This window comes from Silurus aristotelis (genome assembly GCF_946808225.1).
Source record: "Silurus aristotelis genome assembly, chromosome: 8".
NCBI classification, from domain to species: domain Eukaryota; kingdom Metazoa; phylum Chordata; class Actinopteri; order Siluriformes; family Siluridae; genus Silurus; species Silurus aristotelis.
Window position 1 is genome coordinate 20,167,441 of NC_139581.1, and position 18,765 is coordinate 20,186,205.

At 37.7% G+C, this 18,765-nt stretch overlaps 1 protein-coding gene across 2 annotated transcripts in view; it reads left to right on the plus strand.

Moving 5' to 3' along the window:
• The window catches only part of ncam1b (neural cell adhesion molecule 1b), a 120,757-nt gene that overhangs the window by 616 nt on the left and 101,376 nt on the right, over window positions 1–18,765 (plus strand). The gene's annotated exons all lie outside the window — the stretch shown is intronic.

Below are 18,765 nucleotides of genomic sequence, written 5' to 3' on the forward strand. Positions count from 1 at the left end.
TGTTTGAACGTGCGTGTGTGTGTCACACACCACACACACACACACGGACTGCATCCACATCGCACTAGCTTAGGTTCATCCAGCTAGCTGGAGCGCTCAGTGTGATGCTGGAGGGTTCAGATGATTTCTGATGTTCTAATTTCCCCCTCTTTATACAGACATTTTCTCTAAATAATCCCTGTTTTTTTGTAAACCGTGACCAGATAAATGCTCTTACCTTGTAGCCAACTATGGGTTCGTAATTCGGAATTATATTTGGAAGTATAATATAGTATACAAATGATCCTCGAACCATCTTCCTTTCTAATATCCCAACAGCGTGTTTGTTTTTTATTTATTCATTTTGTTGTTGTTGTTTATTTGTGTGTTTAGATAGTCCGAGTGTGTGCTTGTGTTTAAATAGCAGTAGCTACTCGGGTGTCGCGCGCATGAGTAGGTGACGATGATGATGATGATGATGATGATAATAATAATGAGGAGGAGGAAGATGGGGGTGACAATTTAGACGAGGTCCCGCTCGCGGCACGCGCGCTCACCAGCCAATCACAGGTCGCAAGATTTGGGCGGGAACGATCGCCTACTCGTCACGTGGCCGGCACGTGAGGCTGGTGAGACTATAAATCTAGTAGAGAACGTACTGATTTTCAGTCGTGCTTAATAAAACCAAAAAACAAAGTTTGAATAGTGAACAATTAAAACATGAGAATTGAATTAACATTAAAACATGAGTTTTACGCCTCATGAAATTGTTGCTTTAAGTAAATACCTTGTTGCAGATTGCATATGAATCTTTAAGCTTTAATGGCGGACAAGATTGATTTTGTAATGATATCTTTGAGCTCCGTTCCCCACGATTCTGTTGGACTACGTCTGTGCAGGTGACCTCACACGTCAACCTTCAACTTGCTAATGCTAATAACTCCATTGAAACCATTGCAGCTTGCTATCTCAGATCAACAGCTACCCAAGCAAAGACCACATAGCTTTTATGTTTCGACATGTTGGCGATAAAAATCAATGCAGTTCGGGCCAGAGACTCCCAATGGGAGTGAAGACAGTAGAATGCATCTGATGAGTTTAAGAATCAGTTGTAATTGTGAACATTAAAAGCTAAACGTACATTAGCATTCAAACATGAATCCTGTCAAGTCAAGTTTATTTCTATAGCGCTTTTCACAACAGACATTGTCTCAAAGCAGCTTTACAGAAATTAACAGTTAAGGTGAATGGTGTGCATTTATCCCTGATGAGCAAGTCATGGCGACTGTGGCAGGGAAAAACTCCCTTAGATGTTATGAGGAAGAAACCTTGAGAGGAACCAGACTCAAAAGGGGAACCCATCCTCATCTGGGTGACATCAAGAGTGTGATTATAATCTTTAATCAATACAGAACGCTGGAGAGTGAGAACTAACATGAGCACTGGCATTTAAGATTATAAGTAATGTTCTTTCTATCCTGTGATACAGAGCATCAGTTTATACCTTAATGAATGCTTGCTTGAAGTAAAACTCCATCTTCATTGAAAATGGCATATTAATGTTTAATGTTTAAAGGCGGCAAATATTGATTTTGTAATGCTGTTCGGAGCTGCCTCATAATTTACACTTCTTTTATTGACAAGTTGCAGGTGATCTACGTCTGTTTTTGTGACCTCACACTTTGCTCAAATATGTAAGGCTGTAAAGCTTCAACTTGCTAACACTAATACTGTAACTACATCGAATCCATGAGCTTGCTTTCTTACAGGTCGCCAGCTACCGGAGCAGAGTCTCTGTCAGGCGACAAAGCGAGCGGAGAGCATTCATTTTCAACGTGTTGGTAATCGCCGTCATTGCAAAATGGGAGAGTTAAGAATAATTTGACTTTAGAGAGCAGTTTGGTTCAGAGATTGGGTGTGGTAGTGAAGACAGTAGAATGCATGTGATCAGACTCAGAATCAGTTTGAACAGTGAAAATTAAAGCAAAACCATACATGCATCGGTTTGCACCTTGTGAAATGCTCGCTCGAGGGAAAAAACTTTATTGCAAATTGCATATTAATTAAGCTTTAATGTCAGCCAAGATTGATTTTGTAACGACATTCTGAGACGACTTTTATAGTTTACCTTTCTATAATCGATAAGTTGGTTTATTTTTACTTGAGTTTCCCACAATGCAGTTGTTCTCTTTTTATTACACTTTGCTCAAACAGGTCAGACTGTAAAGCTTCAACTTGCTAATAATAATAACTCTATTGGAACTATAAAATAGCTACACTGCATTCTGCATTTAACTTTGAATCCAGTTGAAAAAGTTTGACTTTATGAAGTGATTTGTTGCAAAGACTAGCAGTGGGAGTGAAAACAGAAGCGTGCATGTGATCAGCCTCAGAATTAGTCTCCAGAATCAGTTTTTAATAGTGAACATTGAGGCATTACCAGTCATTAACATTAAAACACAAATCCTATGATACAGTGCATCAGTTTACACCTCATTAAATGCTTGCTTAAAGGAAAAATTCCATACTGATTGTAGCATGCAGATTAATCTTCAAGCTTTAATGGTGGCCAAGATGAGCTGACTTCAAAGTTTACATTTCTTTCTTTGATAAGATTCACTTTGGGTTACATTACGCTTGTTCTTGTTATCGCACAATTTGCTCAAACAGGTCAAGCTCTAAAGTATGGCTGCGGAAATTGCATACAAGAATATCTGTAAAAACTAAACCCATTTAATGCATTTAATTGCCATGTTACATCAGAATGCTAATCAAATATATATATATATATATATATATATATATATATATATATATATATATATATATATATATATATATATATATATATATATATATAAGGGATGCACCGAAATGAAAATTCTTGGCCGAAACCGAAAACCGAAAAAGAGGAAAGCAAGACCGAAAACCGAAACACCGAAAGAAATTATGCCAATTATTATTACCATTGCATTTATAGCTATGACCTTACTAAAATCAAGGCATTTCAATTTTTGTTTCAAAGAATAAATCAATTACAAATTATGAAAATATTTATTTATAGCACATTGCAACAATGCACAGGATAAAATAAATTAAAATTCAAACCTAAATGTTTAACTTAAATGCACTCATGTGTACATTAAATAATAATGTACAGGCCCTCTGTCCTGCTGAAAGGTTGTAAAATTAAATATCTTCTTTCATAAAAACAAAGTGCATTCAGAACAAGTGCAACTGCTTAAAGATACAACAATACAACAATATCACTGGGAAACGTCCTTGCCTTTTTAAAAACGTCCACCACAGACGGAGTGCGCGTGCTCGGAGGGGTTTTGCTTCTCTGTGCCGCGTACCTCTTATATTCAACATAGCGATCGGATGTTTGGATTTCAGATGATAAATTAAACCCGACGTGGATAAAGTTTTTGCAGACGCACCCCCTCTTGAAATTTCGGCATTACATATTTTGCAAATCGCTATCCGTGGGTCTTTCTCAGATATACTGAAATACGTCCACACCGCAGACAAGCACGTGCAGGCAGTGGTTTCTGTTTGCGTCATCACAACAAACTGTTTCGGCCGTGTTTTTTCGGTGATCAAAGTCTTTCGGCCGAAAACCGAAAATGCACTTTTGGGCCATTTTCGGCCGAAAATGTTCGGTGGCCGAATATTCGGTGCGTCCCTAATAAATATATATATATATATATATATATATATATATATATATATATATATATATACACTGTATATGTAATAGAATTATAAAAATCTATTTCAAATGACTTAAAAAAGAGTAAACCCACTGAATTGTGTTTTCTTTATGTTTTAGTTTTAAATAATCCCAAACTTTGTCAACTTTCCATTGTGATCTTTGGCTCTTCTCACCTCGCCGTTTTCTCTCTGTTCCTCCATTTTTCATCCTGCAGCGTCTTCTGTATATAAACTCATTTCCACCACAAATAAAAAAGTAAAAAGAAAATTCATAAATAAAAAAATCCTCATGCTTAATTCTGACTTAATTTCTTTTAATTCCCTCTTGCAAAAAAAGTAACAATTGCGGGAATGGCGAGATAAAAAAAGGCGGAATTAGGCAAACTGTTTTTTAAAGTGGTGGAAACGGGCTTCCATAGTGCTTACCTGTCTAGAGTGCTCCAGAGATTGGGGTGGTGCGTCAGTAATAATGGTCTCTCGGGAAACACAGTGCCTCGATGCATTTTTCTATTCTAATTACTTGAGATATTCAAGGAATCATTTTAGCCCTACTCCAAAGCTTCAACTTGCAAATAGCTCCATTTAAACCATGGGGCTTGCTACTGTATCTCACAGGGCATCATTTCCCCAAGCAGATTCTCTGTCATGAGCTATGCTCACACAAACAGCGATAAAGCGTCCAGAAGGCATTCATTTTCAACATGTTTATTGCAAAATGAGAAAGATGAGAAAAGATTGACTGAATGGAGCGGTTTGGTGCAAAGACTATCAGTGTTTCGGGGCTTTTTTAGATTTGTTGAGCGCTGGTGGTGTCACCCACAGATAAAAGTAGGAACATCTACTGTCAGGGACTGGTGACTGGAAGCGATAAAATCACTGCATGTGTGAACTGTATGAAATAGCTACATGACATTCTGCATTCAACCATGAATCCTGTGTTCCCTGTTAGATTTCTAATGTGAAATTGCTGGAACATGGTGTGAGAAGCAGCTCATCTTTTGTTTTTGTTCTCAAGAGCAAACAGCAAAGGCTAATAATTGGAATAATGATAAGATCTCACCGACCAACGAATTAACACTAAAGGCGTTACAGTTTAAACACCAGGATGATATTTTTCTTCCACTATTACATTTAAGGAATAAAGTTAGGATTTTTTTGAGCACGCAGATCTACCGTACATGAATATGTGCAGTGAAATTGTCCATATTTTTCTTTTTTCTTTTTTTTTTCTTAGCATCATGGCATGAAAGGTGGAAGGTAGTTATGTGCTTGCTTTTCCCAGAGCTTTAAGGATGAGTCATCTCGGTGATGTAATTCTGTAAATTACCGGTGAGTTGTTATGGGGCTTTTAATTAGCTCTGATAGAGGCAGTGCCTTCTGACCATGGGCCTTTCCTGATGCAAAACAGTGACCTTTGTCTAGATCCCTTATCCCTGATACAGAAAACTAACGACTGAATTATGTGAAAGCATCTCAGCATAAAGATGGTATAGTAAGTTTTCTATTGAACACTGTCTGAATTCCTGTTAAGATCATTTTTACCTTTATGGCACTTTTGGGAACAGATGGGCAAATGTGTTCTGCTTGTTATAATTGCACAGTCTCGGCTATCCTCGACTCCGTATTCAGAAAGGCATATACAATTTACACACAGGATGACGTCTGAAACAGATCTGTGTCTAATTAACTAAGATGTTTTACGACATTCAAATGAACTGCCATTTGAGTGTGAACAATGAATCAGCATCAGCTGTGTGGACGTTAGCTCCCACCCACTGCTCCCTTATTTATGTCATATGCAAATGAGATACCATATACTGTACATCTAATTCGCAGATCACCACAAATTTTAGCAGCCTTTGTTATAGTGAGCCAGTTATTCAACATCTGGCACAAAAAGAAGAAGCGGAGGAAAATGTGTTACTGTGAAGCTAAGTTAAGTGGTGCTTGTGTCCAGGGTTATTGGAAGTACCATACAAGTTAAGCACAACATGAAATAAAACAATAGAGAAATGGATATTGTAATGGGTTTTGTGTTTTGCAACGTTTTACAGAAATGAATATCGGATAGCACTGTTGGTTATGGCAGAGTGTTTTGTGTTGGGATATTTGCGAGCAATGTGTTAATAACACTCTCCAACCCCATTATCAAACGACAACTGAGTGAATCTCATTTTAAAGAATGGCACTCCATTGTTCTTGTGCAGTTCCAGAGATTTGTTCCAGAGAGTTTTTGCTTGCAGCTTCAAATTTGTTGTTTACTTTCCTCAGGTTTAAGTTTGCCATTCTTGTGCAAACCTCTTGGAGACGGGGTTTAACAGCACTTCATTGTCATTGGCGGTCTTAATGCGGTTCACTGTATAGTTATAGAGTTTGTCATTTGTAGTGGAAATTACTTCCTGACTTACAATATTAGTTTGGAATTAATGTATAAGGTTCGGGTAGTCACCTACGACTCATTACTTAGTGAATTAAAGGCTTAATGAACAGCTCCTGGACGTCGAGACTTCCGTGGCGTGACGTGGCGCTCGATTAAGCGGCTCATTAATATGATCAATATATTTTACTAAAACGTGAGTGATTATTTGTATACGACTGTGTTAGTTAAGGATCCAGTTTACAAAAATGTGGTGGTAAAAAAAACAGTTCACCGGGTTAAAGAGGTGAAAAAACCTTGCTAGCAAATTTAGATTTCCTCACACAGTGAATGTAACACTGTGCAAGTCTAGATTTGGACAAAATTGAAAATATAAAAAGAAATCACTCCCACCCACATGGTGTGTTTCACATTTTGGAAATAGATCACGTTTGAATTTCCATTTCATATTATTTTTTTGGAAGTACTGTCTTCTAAAACAAATGGTAGGTGTAGCTGTCAGAGTCTTTTTTTTAGAGCTGTCATCAGATGTCAGAGCTCTAGAAGGCAAGGTCAACTATATCTATAGCCAAAAGACTTTGAGGGGAAAGATTCTGTCACTCTGATTAAGACATATATGATGTATTAGAATAAGATTAACATAAACATAATAATTTCCTATTGGGAGAAGAAATGTGAGTGAGCATTTCTGTGATATAAAAACGTATATTATGCTTGTCATAAATATTAAATCAGTGGAGAAAAATTTACAACATGACTGTTATTATACATCAAGAATGACGTATATGGTTTTATTTGCAACCGTTATCAATAATGTAATATAATATAATTTACCCAAAGCGCACAAGTGACTTAAGCAAAGGCAAAGACTCAAGATCTTGTCTCCTTGTTGAAGATTCTTACCTGTAGCATAAGCATAGCGTACCGTAACCATAGGATAAGCAGCAGAGCTTAGAGGCATGCGATGAAACGCCATCTAGTTAAGCAGTAAAGCAGAAAAATTACAGTATAGATTTCATTCTCTCTCAGCAGCACTTCAATTTTCGCTAAGCTACATAGCTCACAATAATCACTTTCTAAGTTGTCCAGAGTGCCACAGAGAGCTTTGTAATCTCACTCTGAAGAACTGTACAAGAAGCTCACTGATGGATCAGAACAGAGAAAACGCTTTCCTTTTCAATAATTGCTTGCATTTTGCAAGTAGGCTAGCATTATATGCTTGCTAGCTTGGTACTGTGCTCTGAACTTGTACAGCGTTACACACATCGATACACACATCGTTTTATAATTATTTGATACACACCACGTGTTTTTTTTCCTCCATAAAATGCACCCCTTGTAGTAGAAAAAACTGAGAGACCTACCAGAATGAAAAACAAATACAGCATGATATATTTATAGATAATTTTACCGATGGCAACAGTCTGCTGGAGTACAGCCTTAACCATAATGCATTTAAAACACTGAGAGTACATTTATAATTAATTTATGGATACATTTTTTGTACTCACGGCTGGATCACATCCATCTTTGATTTCTTTTAAATAATGAATTCTAAAAAAACGAGTAGTTCCAAATCTGAAATTATCCATGCATGACCACCTGAATGGAACCGCAGTAATGGGTAAATAAGTATTACAGTACCTCTAACTACATTTGCAAGCTAGTTTACTGTAAGTGAAAGGAAGTGTGAGTGTGAGAGAATGTGGGAGTGTGATTTTTAATGGATATTGATGTATTTTCCAGCGTACTTGGACACAAGTAAAAAGGAAAAACAAAAAGTGCGTAACAAACCAAAACGTGTCTCACCTTTTCAACTTAGTGCGGTGGCCTGGGAAATGGTGAAGTTTTGATGTTTTGTGCTCGATATAGTTGCGAAATAGAACCGACTTAAATGAGTTTCCTCTTTTTTTCGTTTGCATTTTTGAAATCCGGTTAGCGCTAAAAGCGAGAAGAGATAAAATTGCATTTAAATATTCGATTCCAAGAGTGGCGCAGGAGCATCTGGGAGATTTTGAGAGTCAATATCAGATTACAAACGGAATTGATTATGCTAATGTCCGGTTTCACTATTGCATGCAGATAATAGCGCTGTTAGGGGGGGAAAAAAACATACTGGTTGAGTAGCTTGGGGGGATGGGAAGTAAAGTGTGACTTGACACTATGGGATAGAAGTTTTCTTGCGAAGTATGAGCGAAAGATCTGTTTAAAAAAAGACTTTTCTACAAGCAATTTGTACAATTTGTACAGATGAATCATGAACAATACAATCAAGTTTTGGAACAGTATGTTCAGAAATGTCAGTTTTGATTTTGTGAATTCAGTGAGCATGCTCCAGGCATGGTCTTGTCTAGCATAGGGAAGCATTAATCAAGGTTAATAGACATCTATAGCAGCCACAGCTGAATTTATGCAGGTAGTCAGTGAACTTCCCAACACCAGGCTGCTCCATAGCTTCCTCCTACCAGTAAAATATTATTAGCGTCCAAGTGGATGTCTTATTGTACCTCACCCACCTAGGAGAACCATGCTAAACATCTCAAGATCCAAACACAGGGATAAAGGGAATGAGTGGATTATTTCCATTTTTGAGGCAAACAGAAATTAAATAAAGACAACAGAAAACAAGGTCTCTACTCTGACATAAGATTGAAGTGGTGGCCATAATGTCAGTAGCTTCCATCAGTGACCATGCGTAATCTTTATTTTATTATTATTGGTTCAAGGAAGCCTTTTTGTTCCTAGGTCAGAATAGATCAAGTCATGAAGTGCAATTTGTAAAGAAGAGGTTGGACGTAAGCGTAAGCTTTTTTAAGAAATCCAAATCAGTAAACAAATGTGAACCAGGTCAAGTGATCAAATGTCCAGAAAAGTAAAAAGTATAAACAAAATAATCTAGAAATATTACATGGAAATATTAAACTAATCATTTAATTTTCCCAGGCTAATTTGTTTCTCTTTATTTTTATTATTTTTTTCTCCAAAGCCTGAAAGGTGCATCAGCCTGGTTGCAATGTTTTAGCTATGCACCAAACACACTCGTAGATGCATGCATACATACAAAATACATAAATATCAACATCATTAAAAGTCACACGAAGTTATTTAAAAAAACGCAAAAAACAAAGCAAAAAAATATATATATTTATCATGTAATGTGTACACTGTTTAATGTGTACACTAACAGACAATTTTCTTTTTTGCTTTTTGTGTAAATTGTATTTATATAATTTTTTTTAAAAATAATTTTCTGTGTAATTGCAAACATACTTTGTCTATCAAATGTGTGATTTGTGTTTACATTTTTATTAGATATTGCCTCCAACAATTTTTTGAGCTTTATAGACAAAAATGTTGGAACATCAGACAGATCTTTCTCAATGTTGCCACAAAGTTGGAGGCACACAATTATTTTGGATGTGGTAGCAGTACATTTTTGATTGGCAAAATTTAAAATAACCAAACCTATTCCAGCATGACAGTGTGCCTGTGCACAAAGCGAGATCTATGAAGATATGGTTTACTTGGGTTGAAATGGAAGATCTTGATTGGCATGTGTATAGAGCTCTGACCTCAACCGTTTCCATTTCTATTTATGGCATTTAGCAGACGCTCTTATCCAGAGCGACATACAAAAGGTCTTTGAGCCTCTATCAATGAACAAATCATCACTGGTTCGTTAGATTAAAAACTTAAGATAACTTAAGTTTAAGTTTTTAACTTAAGACAACTCTGTTTTATTAACAAAAACAGAACGGGGAAAAGTGCTAGTTTAAGTGTTTCAGGAGGATATAGGTCTTCACCTGTCGCTTGAAGAAGCCAGTAACTCCGCTGTTCGGACATCTGGGGGAAGTTCATTTCACCACCTCTGTGCCAGAACAGAGAAGAGCCGTCAAGTCAAGTCAAGTTTATTTGTATAAGTATAAGTTTATAGTGCTTTTCACAACAGACATTGTCTCAAAGCAGCTCTACAGAATTTTAAGAGTTAAGGTGAATGGTGTGCATTTACCCCTGATGAGCAAGACGTGGTGACTGTGACTGGGAAGGAAAAACTCCCCTAGATTTTATGAGGAAGAAACCTTGAGAGGAACCAGACTCAAAAGGGGAACCCATCCTCATTTGGGTGGCACCAAGAGTGTGATTACAATTTTAAATAATACAGAACACTGGAGAGTGAGAACTAACATGAGCACTGGAATATAAGATTATGAGTAATGTTCTTTCTACAGTCTTTTACTGGCTTTTGTGGTTATAAAACAAGGAACTACTGAGCAACTCATAAAATAGCTCAACATTTGCGATCATCATAGATCAAACACTAGCTTCTCCATGCCAGAGCTTTTAAACACTCAAAGAGGTCCAATGCCAAAACTCCACATGAAGTGGGATCCATTTGGCACGGGTACGTCTCTAGATGGTTCGGGGTGTTTGCGAGGTCGGCATCTACTTCTTTAAAGGTCCACAATCTTCATGAGGTGGGACGTGACTGGGGCTGGAGCAACCTCATGATGCCACGGGATGGTTAGAGAAAGAGAAGCAGTGGAGAGAAATTAGCATAGCTGCTGTTCATGAGCCTCTGTGTGTCTGAGCCCCGAACACTGTCAGGAAGACTATTCCAAAGTTTAGGAGCTAAATGCCTTACCACCTTTATTGTGGACTTTGCTATTCTAGTAACTACTAGAAGTCCGGAGTTTTGAGATCTCAGGGAGCGTGACAGATTGGAGCGTGTTAGAAGACTGGATAGATACATGGGAGCCAAACCATTTAGTGTTTTGAAGTATACTTACCTCCTACCCTAAAGGAGGTGGGACCAGTCGAGCAGTGCTAGAGGATCTCAGGCAGCGTAGTGCAGGGCGAGGAGTGATGAGGTCTCCGAGGTAAAAAGGGGCTGGTCCATTTTTGGCTTTGTAGGCAAGCATCAGTGTTTTGAATCTGATGTGTGCTGCTCAGGGAAGCCACTGAACAACTTTGGGTATAAATTGTAACTCTGACTGCACCCCTCACCTTAGATCATAACAAATCTTTACAACTAGACTGTAAAATTCAAATGAATCTTTGAATGGAATGTTAAAAAAAAGCACATACGACACTCATGGTCATGTGTTTACAAATGTTTGTCCATCCAGTGTATGTTAAATTCTGGAGCATATATGTCTGCTAGGTATCTTTGGATAAAAAAACTAATAGCCCAAACAAGCAATTTTTTTGTCTGGCCTAATGATTCATCAAGCCCTATTATGATTTAGATGTTATCTGATCACCATTTGTGGATAAATTGGGTTGCATTAATGTTAATCATTAGCATGCCACAAATCAAAAACATACAGAACAACCCCTCTACATCTGTGATGCTATACAAAGTAATAAACAGCCAATTTATATATTGTATGTCTTGGTTGGTTAAGTGTGATGGAAAATCAAAAATAGCCCTGATTCACAATAGTTCCCTTTAAAAAATCTTTTAGTTCCTCAAAAGGTTTCGAATTTGTTGGAGATGTTCAAATGTGTAGTCCTAGTCTGCTTTCGTCCATGTAACTTCTATTGGACCAATCTTGGAGACTTCCTGTTAGACCTAGGACAATCTAGATAGTGCTGCAGTATAAAAGTGCATGCTGCCATGTCACACATCTTAGTTCCTGTTCTTGACTTCCTCCTAATGTTAGACCTTTTCGTCACAGCTAGCTCGTGGAAGGTTTGTGGAGGCCACGGTATTAAAAATGGAAGATTCGCATCATAGTTAGTATTATTCACATGAATATTTCATTGTAGTTGCTTATTTTTTGTTTTGGTATCACATACCAGTTTTGCTGTGAGTAGCCCATTTTTGCAGATTGCTGTCTGAGGTAGTTTGAGCACCCCTCTGAAGCGTGAATCCACCGAGTGCGTAGGAACACGAATTTTCCTGGCTTGACGGACTGTCCAGTCCAGCTCAGCCAAGCCTTGGCTGACACTGTAATGATGCGGGGAATTTTTATTTTTTAACTAAGTACTGACAGTGTCGTTGGAGGAATCTGGTGCCATGGAGAAGCTTCTGTGAGGAGGCAAAAAAACTATATGTGCTGACAGTATCAGTAAACAGTGCAGGGTAGCCATTGTTGTGCTGTTCATAACTAAAACAGTGGTATAAATTCATCATGGTCAGAGAATATTTATTGTCTCTTTATTGTGGACTATTTATTATAAGTATTAAAAAATATGTGTAATGTGCTAACATAAAAATATAAAAAGAAAACAAAACAGAGAATAGCCTTACTTCTGAGAGTTATAGGGTGAACAGTTCACAAACTGGGTAAGTGAAGACCTTTGTGATGCTCTTGGCATTTTCTGGGATATTTCTGTGTAAATGGCCTCCGTGGGGGGAAGGCTGGTGTCGGTGATATGCAGGGCGGTTCGCACTATTCATTGACGAGCTCGTGTGCGCGCGGCGTCGCAGCTGCCGAAGCACAGCATGATGCAGCATGTCAGGATGATCTCCACTGTGCAGCTGATGGATGAGGAGTGGATTACTGCACTGTCCTAATAAAGTGCATAAACATCAATCTGGTGCCTTCTATGTGGCGGTGATGACACGGCCAGAATTCTGGAAACGTCATACGCACACAATATGAAAGCATTTTTTTCAATATGTTTCTGTTGTGTTCTCTTTTTTATGTATGTTTCTGCTATGTTTTTCTCATCACAACAGCTTTTATGTGATAAATAATGAGGTTTTAAGAGATATTTAATCCAGACATGGTTGCTTAAGATGGTTTTCTTGCTTTTCCAGACATTGAAGCTGTAGAATGTAGAATTCAGGGTTATTATTTTATAATATTCTCAAGTATTTTCAGTAACGTTTAGTAATGTTAAGTCCTCGAATGGTGTGCTTCCTTGAATTATCCCACCCCCCCCCACCCCCCCACCCCTTGATTTATAGTTGGCATTGCCTTCCCTCCCCTCCACAACTACCACTGGGATCTTAAATCACATAAATAGAAGTGCCTTAAGTTGTTACAGACCTTCTGTGGGTGAAGCGCTCCATCCTATATGTGGAGGATTGAACAGATAATATAGCCCCAAACATATACAAATATAGGTATGCAGTATTTCAGTGGTTGTTGTTTCTTTTCTTTTTTCCTTCTTTTTTTTATTTTCTTTTTTCTTTTATTTTGTTATTCTCAAGACAGGACCAGAAAGTGAAAATAAGCATCACAGTAAGAACCAAGTGTCTACTGCTGGTACAAACAAAAGCAAAATGATCATCATGTCACACTGTAGGATCTCAGTCGTCAAAATGTCAGACTGTACCGAGGTCAAAAACTGATGCACACAAGAAAAAGACCCTTCCAGAGTTTTATGTCATCAATCCGTGACATGTTCAGACCTGCCTTCTCTCGCTAAAGTTAGCTAGCAGCGATCTGTAGCGTTCATTTTGTGCATGGCATGCATTGATAACCAAAACGTCATACACACTCTTTTTCCCCTCCATAACTCAGTAAGTTTCTCTTTTTTCTGTACTGTCCACCTGACTCGTTTCGACATTTTCCCTGAGGCGGTTTGAAGTTGTCATGCTAATTGCGTCATCAGGTTTTCCGCTCCTATTGGTTTTTGGTTTGACGGTCGTCACACAGAAGGAAAGTTTCTGAAATCTTCTTAAACTGCCAGAATTTTATCAGAGGAAAAAATGTGAACATGTCAAACCAGCAATCAAAGACTACAGATTTTAGCCTAGGAATATAGGAATCTTCTGGGATTTCTCAGACGAACGAATCGTGGCCAAAATCATACAGTGTGTACCTGGCTTTGGTTATCAACATTTTAAATATGTTTACCAGTTACATTTCTACAAACATGTATTAATGTCCACCTCTACCGTCCTAACACCACCTGTATAGATCTGCTACGGGAGAGTCTCTTACTCCACCTTCTTCAGCATCAGTATGGTTCTTACCTTCTATGTTTGAACATGCTTGCCAGAATATGTCTTTGTAGTCACTCAGCAGAATTGTAACATATCTAGTCCACTAAGTCCAAACCTCTCTACGCTCCATTCCCATAATTAAACTCTTGCGATCTCCATCACAAGAGTCGTCCGGGCTGAAATATGCTTTACCTCGCTTCTGGTATAAATAAATCCTAATATATAAGAATATTTCTGACATTAAACATATATATATAATAGTGGTTTTGTAAAATTATGACCCATACTCTGGTTATTTTGTCCAGTTATTGATTTTTTTGGGTCCTCAAGAGTGCTAGGGTGGAAATTACAGACCAGATGGAAAGCATAGACCACAGATGATTTGTGGACAATGTGTTGTCTGCATATTTAAGATGAAAACAATCCTGTACTTGTTTCTCTTTCACCTAGTTAATATCCTTAATAACCTGTGGAACCTTAATTACCTGCTCTCTGACTTCAGAGCAGAGCAACACATTTGTTGATGCACTTAGATTCCCTTGCCCCTGGTACAGAATAGATAAAGAGAGGATGATGGCGTATTACATACGAGCTCACACGCCTAGCATATAGACTTGCATCTCTATATTGGCTCTCCTTTCAGTGATACTGACAGCAAAGGCATAAGCTAACAGCAGCATTTGTTTAACTGCTGCCGTAGATGTGTTGCAATGCCTAATTACCCTTAATCATTTTGGCTATTTTCCATTTCCAGTCCGTAGTCATTCCATCTTTTTCATCAACAGAAAAGAAAGGCGCACAGGATCACTTTGACAAATGTATTGTCATACATCGATTTCCTTCCCTGTAAACTGTAGCCCTAATGTTACTCAACGACAAGTTAAATTACTAATGACTCCACATTTATATCTGTTTTTTTCTCCCCCATTGGCTTTAATGTTCTTCTCGATTTAATGGACTTTATTTACAATCCTGCACCACAAGACAATGATGGTCATTTTGCCAAGTAACAACTTGCAGTCTGAATTATATAAAATAAGACCATCAAGGGTATGAGAATAATAAGGAGATCTTTGCCAAGCATGTGATAAATTATAGACGCTGTAAAAGAGCAGGGTAAAATAGGATTATAATAAGGTATATGTAAGAATGTAATTGCTTCTTGTCTTATGTACTATTGTGTGTACGATTTCCTGACATGGCTGTAACTGGAGTAGGTCTATAGTAGTTTTGATCGATTTGCGCAGGATAAGTGATCTGTGTCAAAGTCACATACTGTAGATGGGAGTGTTTTTACAATATGCCTAATATTTAATGCATGGTTTCATTATAACAAGGTGTAATATCATCATTTTACATTGCATGACTCTAATATGTACAGTACAGACCAAAAGTTTGGACACACCTTATTCAAAGAGTTTTCTTTATTTTCATGATTATGAAAATTGTAGATTCACACTGAAGGCATCAAAACTATGAATTAACACATGTGGAATTATATATGGAATTATAAACATAACAAAAAAGTGTGAAACAACTGAAAAATGTCATATTGTAGGTTCTTCAAAGTAGCCACCTTTTGCTTTGATTACTGCTTTGCACACTCTTGGCATTCTCTTGATGAGCTTCAAGAGGTAGTCACCTGAAATGGTCTTCCAACAGTCTTGAAGGAGTTCCCCAAGAGATGCTTGGCACTTGTTGGCCCTTTTGCCTTCATTCTGCGGTCCAGCTCACCCCTAAACCATCTCGATTGGGTTCAGGTCCGGTGACTGTGGAGGCCAGGTCATCTGGCGCAGCACCCCATCACTCTCCTTCTTGGTCAAATAGCCCTTGATGCCTTCAGTGTGACTCTACAACTTTCATAGTCATGAAAATAAAGAAAACTCTTTGAATGAGAAGGTGTGTCCAAACTTTTGGTCTGTACTGTATGTGGGCTAAATCAAGTTCGAATACAAGTTAAAGTAGGCTTTATTGTCATTTTAACCATAAACAGTTTAGTACACAGTAAAACAAAAGGTTTCCCTAAGACCAAGGTGCTACAGCAAATAACATACGTTAGCAAAAGAGACACAATGAACACAGAACTACACATAACTAACAAAACAAAGTGCATATGCGCAACGTTTATTGCAAAAAGGTAAGGGGGAAAAAGACAAGAGACAACATGAGACAAAGAAAAAATCTCTGTGGTGTGAAGTGTCTTTCCTCAGAAAGAATTGTCTGCCGTGTTTTTTTTGTTTTGTTTTTTGAAAGAAGACAGAAGAGTGAGTGCTTCACTGAGCTACTCCATATACTAACAAAACACGGCGTTATAACAGAATCTTTACCAATACGTCAATTCTGACAGGATTTAGATTACCTAAAGCTATTTATACAGATCCAGTTATAGTAGGTAAAAGATGGTGCAATCTTTCCAGAGAGGGGAGTGAGGAGTCTATAAAAAAGTGACTTATATGATCGATTTGCATGCAGTGAAAAAGCCCAGAAATACTCTGCTAATAATTATATTACCTCCAACGCCTCATGAAAAGCAATCACTTGAATAGTGGTTTCGGATCTGCCTGACTCATCTCGATGCCCTACCTCTGGATCGGGTAGTCTTTATTTGAAGACCACTCTCTGCAGCTGGGGATGGTTCCACATCAACAACCTAAAGATCCATGAAATTTCTGAGCATCTCAAGAACTTTGAGAATGGATTTGGAATGTAATTAAAAAAAACAGTCTACTACAATGGCTCAGGACCACAGGTTGCATTAACCTTAACAAAGATTAACTGTAATAAAAGGACATTTGGAGCTACCCAGATGAGGATGGGCTCCCTTTGAGTCTGGTTCCTCTTAAGGTTTCTTCCTCATGCCATCTCAGGGAGTTTTTTCCTTGCCTTAGTCACCAGCGGCTTGCTCATTAGGGGCAACCTTACAATTATAAGGAACAAACTTAAACATTTTTTATCATTGCTTTATCTGTGTAAAGCTGCTTTGAGACAATGTCATTTGAATTTTAGCTGCATTTTATATAAAAATCTATATAAATACAGTTTACATGTTTTAAAAAAAATACATATTAAAATATTGTAATACATAAAAAAAAAAAAATACAAAACGCTAGGCAAGTTTTTGTACATCATCCACTTCAGATCATTATTATGCAAGTCATAATGACACCATAATTCTCATACCTTTTATTAAGTCAATATAAAACCACTATGTTGAAGTGGTGTATATATAACACTTTAGTGTTTCATTAGAGCCAGATGCTGCTGAGGCTGATTGAGTGGAAAATTCCTCCCAATTATCTTCCTACATAGAAGAAAATTTTCAGTATTGTGACTACATGACTACAAACATTTTTCAAAAATAACGTTCTTCTTTGACAAAAAAAGAACGTATAGAAATGATTTTCATGACTGGATTGGGATGCTGTTGCAAGGGTGCAGTATTCTTTAACCCATTACAAGAAACATCCGACAAGCTAAAAAAGACAGATAGGACCAACCGAGAAGCGGATGTCCACGGACATGTCCACAAAATCACTGTCACCACAACACTGTGGTGATGCCATACATAAGTCCTGCAGACTTTTTTTAATACCCGGTCCCTACTTTCCTGTGAAGTAGGGGAGCTGATGTAGATAGAAAGTTAACCTGATTGGTATTGGCTGCAAAACAAAAGAAATTCCGAAATCCGGAAAAAAACAACATCGTTTTCCTTCTTTTGTAATCGATTGTCAATTAACCATAGATGGCACAGCTAATAGAAATACAGTAGGTTCGACAAGAGCTTTCACGTTACTGCAATCACTTTGATGCTCACTCCAATCTGCTCGGATTGTTCAGGGCTAATAATCTCGAGGGGTTTCGGATCATAGAGCGCAGTCACGTCTGCATCGAAGCAGAGTTCTCTATTAATGTATATAGAGGGCACTTATGAGAACTGTTCTTGGAAATGATGACAGCATGCCTGTGGTATGGTGCATTCATTCTATTTTATCAGAGCTATTTTACATATTATTACCTGGGTTTTTTTTCTGTGCCTGTTGTACGCATTAGATTTCTGTCCTATTTTCAGGGTGAAATTAAATCCCATACAAATTACCTTTTTTTTTCCAGGGGTACCAATAATACTAGAGTTAACCATACAAAAATGTGTACATACCAATTTTCTACCGAAGCTCCTTCAAATATAAGCGTGTCTAATCGATTATTTGGCTTGGTTTTCGTCCAGATTTGGTGTCACCGGGTCAATCCAGAAAACATCACAATGAAAATGGACAAAATCCAGCTCTTTCCACTTTCTTTCTTCTTGGTTCTCTGTACTCTTTTATTTTGTCTTTCATCAAGGATAAAATCCAGTATGACTCAGTGACCTCCACTGTCTGAAAAGCGTCACGCTTGCTCGGCCAAGCCGGATGTGTCATGAACCCCACTGTGTTATCTTTGTACTTGCTCGGATATTACATACGGAGAATGAGGCAAAAGGCTGCCGACAGCCAGGCCATCTCATTTCAAATGATGTGTTCATTAGACAAGTAGTCATTAATTTCTCAGAAACAAAATAAATGTACCGTTGAGAATTTTTCACATTTTATGTTGAAGAAAGACACGTCACCCGTTTAGATAAATTGGTGGTTCAAGAGGACAGCATGACATAAATGTTTAATTTAGTTGCTGTGATTCACCAAACCATATAAGGTGATTAAAACTTGTTCAGACAGGCAGAGTCTGAGTGGACAGTACAATTTAGCAGAAGGGTTTATTCTCTTTAAAAGAGTAACATTTATTTAGAAAATAAGAG